This window comes from Chenopodium album, chromosome 25, assembly GCF_948465745.1.
Source record: "Chenopodium album chromosome 25, dcCheAlbu1.1, whole genome shotgun sequence".
Taxonomy (NCBI): domain Eukaryota; kingdom Viridiplantae; phylum Streptophyta; class Magnoliopsida; order Caryophyllales; family Amaranthaceae; genus Chenopodium; species Chenopodium album.
Genome location: NC_137858.1, coordinates 21,534,777 through 21,539,932, shown reverse-complemented (window position 1 = coordinate 21,539,932; position 5,156 = coordinate 21,534,777). Strand labels below are relative to the sequence as shown.

General features: G+C 40.3%; 1 non-coding gene across 1 annotated transcript; it reads right to left on the bottom strand.

Annotated features, from left to right (window-relative positions):
• Positions 1-245: 245 nt before the first annotated feature.
• On the bottom strand, positions 246-351 carry LOC145615810 (small nucleolar RNA R71). Its single transcript, XR_014107398.1, has one exon. It is a non-coding gene; the product is annotated as a small nucleolar RNA R71 (small nucleolar RNA).
• Between the last annotated feature and the right edge of the window lie 4,805 nt (positions 352-5,156).

Sequence of the window (5,156 nt, the reverse complement as noted above, 5' to 3'; positions counted from 1 at the left end):
ACAATATAGTGGGGCTAAGAATGAGAGCCCATTGAACCATCTTATGGAGTTTGAAAAATATTGCAACACGATCAAAGTCAATGGAGTTTCTCAAGAGTTTATCCGCCTTAAGTTGTTCCCCTTCTCTCTCATAGGAAGATCTTTGGTATGGCTAGACAGAGAAGTGAAGCCCAATTCCTTGAGAACATGGGATGAAGTCACAAAAGCTTTCTTGTCCCGTTTCTACCCACCAAAGAAAACAACGGAGGCTAGAGCCTTAATCCAAAGTTTCAAGCAATTGCCTAGAGAGAATCTCTATGAAGCATGGGAGAGGTTCAAGGAATACCAAAGGGAATGTCCTCACCACAGAATTCCAACATACCAAGTGATCCAAATCTTCTATAGTGGTTTGAGCTTTCAAGGTAGATCGAGCCTAGATGCCGGAGCCGGAGGGCCGATTATGAACAAAACGGAAGAAGAGGTTGTGGATGTAATAGATGATGTGGTAAGAAATTACATGGATTGGCATGATGTAGAGAAGGAATCGGCAAGCACAAGTTGCTCAACCGATCAATCTTATGCCATCAACGATTTGTCCACATTGGTCTCGGAGTTAGGAAAGGAGGTGAATTCTCTCAAGAACAAGCTCGAGAGTCCTTCACAAGCTTCTAGTCTTCCCTCCCAATTTAAGGGGAGAGGTACATCTTCCTACTCTAACCCTCTTTTTGCTTCTTGTTGCATGATTAGAGAATGCTTGGTTTGTGATATGTGTGGAAAGAATGATCATGATGCTTCTAATTGCCCCAATGTTCCTTGTGATAGATATGATGGATATGAGAATGTGCATGTGAATTGTGATGATAATAATGATTTTGGACCTAGATTTAATGCTCAAAAGATTGTTGGGAATAGGAATTATCACAATCATGGGAGCTATGATAATTACAACCAAAAGAGAGGTTATGGTAACCGTGTGACCCAAGAATTTTGTGGTAACCATAATAACTTTTGTTGTAATGATCAAAGCCATGGCCAATAATATGGGGATCATAACCAAGGTTATGGTAACCATAATCAAAATTCCGGCCAAAATCATGGTAAGGGTAATTGGAGTAATCAAGGTAGGGGAGATTTTCAAAATGATGTTCAAAGAGATACCCCACCCCAAATTACTCCAAAGACTCAAAGCCAAGGTGATGATTTCTTTACTCAACAATCCCAATTGAATAGGCTAGAAAATTTCATGATGGATCAATCTAAGATGTTGAATGAATTCACATTGTCTTGTAATAAAATGTTTGAGGTCCTATTTACTCATGGAAAGATGCTTGAGAACCAAATTGTTCAACTAGCCAACCCTTTGAAAGATTGTGCTAGTCCATCTTCTTTACCTTCACAAGAAGTTGATTCTAGGGAACCGATGTGTGCTATGACCACTAGGAGTGGTAAGGTCCTTAAAGAAAGTGTTCCTAGGAAGAGTAAGGAGAGTGAAAAGGAGAATGATTCGAGTGAAGGGAATAAGAACCGATGTTGTAGAACAAATTCCAAACTATGCTAAGTTTCTTAAGGAAATTTTGAGCGGTAAGAGAGATTGCAATACGGTGGAACCGGTGAATTTAGGGGAGTGTTTTAGGTCCTTTATTGAAAATGACCTACCCCAAAAATTAAAGCAAGGATCCCGGAAATTTCTCCGTACCTTGCAAAATCAAAGGAAAATTGTTCCAAAATGCTCTTTGAGATCTTGGTGCTAGTGTTAGTATCATGCCTTATTCCGTTTTTAAGAAACTTAAGCTAGGTGAACTCCTTCCATCCAAAGGGGAGAGTTGAGGATGTTCCTCTCAAGATAGGAGAGTTCACCATCCCCGTTGATTTCATTGTGCTTGAGATTGCAGAATATGACCATATCCCTATCATCTTAGGAAGACCTTTCTTAGCCACCTCGGGAGCCTTGACAGATGTTAAGGGAGGTCGTATTACCTTGAGAATTGGTAAGAATGAGGAAAGTTTTGATTTGAAACCAACACATGAGTCTTTGTGTGTTAATTCCCCTCGCCTTATTGATGATGTATGCATTATTGATTCTTCAAATAACGATTTTCTTGAGAATTATGATGATGTGCTTTTGAGTTGTGATTGCAAGAAGGTTAGTGAAGATAAAGTGATGATTCCCAAGCTTATGGACGAGGAGGAAGTTGACATTCCTCATTGGTTTGAACTCTATCCTCAAGATGAAGGTGATGTTTCTATGAGTTTAGATGGTGAGGAACCATTTACAAAGAAAAACAAGGCAAAGAAAAGAGCACGAGCTTCTAGGAAAAAGAGAATGAGAAAGAAGTTGTGGAAAGAAAAGCTTGCATTTGAAAAGTCTTTGTATGAAATCTCATCAAGCAACAATGAGAGGTTGCTTAAGAATGAAGAGGATTTTGCTCTTTCCACTACCTTGAAGAAGGTGGTGTTCTTTGACCCTCCATGATTTGGAGGAAGGGTCGAGCTTAGGACCTTGCGCTTCCCGAGAGGCAACCCGGAGATTCTAACCTTTCTTTTGGTTTTTGAGTTTTCTTGTTTTTGGTTTCTTTTATTACCTTTTCTTTTCTTTCACTTTTCTACTTGTTTGGATTTTTAGGATGAACTTTGTTGGATTGGATTTCTTCAAGATAGCATGGTGAATGGAAGGTGTTTGTGGCACATATCATGGATGTGTTCGATTCCGATCGAAATTTGAGGTAAAAGGGGTAAGAATTTTAGAGAGGTAAGATAGGAAATTCATGTTTTGAAAGTTGGGGATAGTTGATGCTTAGTGAGTTCTTGTGGTGAGCACATGAATTTTTATCTTTGAGAACACTAAAAATATTTTTAGCTACTGCCTATGTTGTTGCTCATCACCATCATGATTCATGTGCGCACCCAAGTAATCAGTAAGTATTAAAGAAAAGAAAAAAAAAAAGAGAACAAAGAAGCACAGCAAGGTGCGGCCGCACACGCACACAGTGCGGGCGCACACCTTGCGTGTGCGGGCGCACAGGCAACAGGTGCGGCCGCACGCCCCCTGTAGCCGTGCCCTTTTATTTACTCTTCCTTCTTCTTTCTTTCATTCCCCTTATTTCTTCATCTCCTACCTCACGGCATTCTCCCTCAAACCCTCACTTGTGCGCAACCCAAACACTCTCCATTCTCCATCAAATTTCAAGAAATCTTCACAAAAATCACTCCATTTTCATCTAAATTCACTCACAAACCTTCCTACTCATCAAATTCCTCACATTTTGACCCAAATATCCCTTATTCTCTCTCCTTCATTGTTGAATGAAATTTGGGGCTTTTGTGTGTGATTGAAATTGAAGGCTCAAACTTGGTTAATCTTGCATCTTGTATGGTATAATCACTTATCCTTGCTTTAATTTTTTCAATTATATCATAATTTTGCTAAGATTGAATTTTTGTATGAGCATGAATAGTGTAGTATGGGTTTTGTGATTTTTGATGATCGATTTTGATATTGGATGTGATTTTGTGATGTTTGTTGATTAAAATTGTATAACATTGTGTTGTTTGTTGGTTTTGTAGCAATTTTCATCATTATTGGTTAATAATTTGTGAGATTGAATTTTGGAAATTGGGTAGTAAGTGTTGGTTGTTGGTATTGGTTATTTGGTTGTTCTTGGATTGATTGAAGGAAGTTGTTCTTGGATAATTGGTGTATTTGGTTTGATTGGAATTGATTTTGGTGGAAGAAAGTGTGAAGTTGTGAATTGGATAATTTGGTAGTAAGGTGTGATTTTTGTGTGGTGTTCTTTGGTTCATTGGAATTGCTCTTTGATTGTTGTTGGTGATTTTCCCTAAACCTCAAACATGTCTAAAATCCTCAAGAAATTCACCAAAAAGAGAAAGACCGATGTTTCCATTCAGGAACCTCGCCCAAGTACTTCTTCTAGGCCTAGCACTTCTTCTAGGCCAAGCACATCAAACCCTTCCTCTCAAACACGACCACCCACCTCTCTTCCCAAAAAGAAAAACTTCACAAACGAACAAAAAACCTTTTACCAACAATTAAAGGAAGAAAGAACCCTTAAATCGACCCGCCACTATCTCCAACATGATATGGTTAGTTTGGGGATAGATGATGATGTGAGGTCCTTGCTCTTGAATTTGCGAATAGGGTCTTTCATCAACTCAGCCTACCGTTCCTACAAGGAGCCAACGTTGGAGTTTTTGGCTACCTTGGAGCTTGTGCCCTTGGGAGGGCAATATAGGGTGCGTTTCCAAATTTTCAACCATTATTTCGATCATTCTTTGGAAGAGTTTAACGCGGCTTTGGACTTTGACCCTCATGGGGATATCTTGAATGTTGAGCCGTACATCTTCCCGGAGTACGATCATAACTCTTGGTGGGAATATATTTCGGGTGGGAATGAATTCATCACCAACAATGCCAAGATCTCTTCGGTGTACCAACCTTTCCTTAGGGTTGTACATCGCCTTTTGGGGTATGTTGTGTTCCCCAAGCAAGAGTTGGGGAAGACGAGCAAGCTTGAGCTCAAGGTGCTATGGTTGTCTACTCGCCCGGAGTATGTGGGCCGATTGAACTTGGGGTACATTTTCGCCCAATATTGTGTTGATCTTAGAGGCCGGAGCACGGGAGAGATTCCATGCGGGGGCATGGTGACTAGGCTTTTAACTCGCCTCCACCTTGACCACTATCTTCCCTTTTGCAAGGAGGTTGGAGACAACACCACCCAATATCTTGACTTGAGACAATTGGGTCAAATTCAATTCATCTCCAAGAATTATGATGATGGGAGATATGAGTGGTTAAGGAACAATGAGCATTGTTGCTTTTTGCCTAACCCCGGATTGACTTCATTGGGCCGGATCAACACCGACAACATTTGGCATAACCCTAGGTCTTTTCGGCGTCCCAACTTTTACTCCGATGAGGATGATGAGGATGATGATGAGGAGCTCCAAAGAGTCCAACAACAACAACAACGACGACAACAATAACGTCAACAACAACAACAAATTCTACAACAACATGTTCCTCAAGAACAACAACAAGAAGGGCAACATACTTATGAGAATGCCGACATGAGGGCTCTTAGTGAGAAAATGAGTGGATTGCAAATCCATTTGGACGGCATGTATGATCAAGATTTTAGGGCCATCTACGATCAATTGAG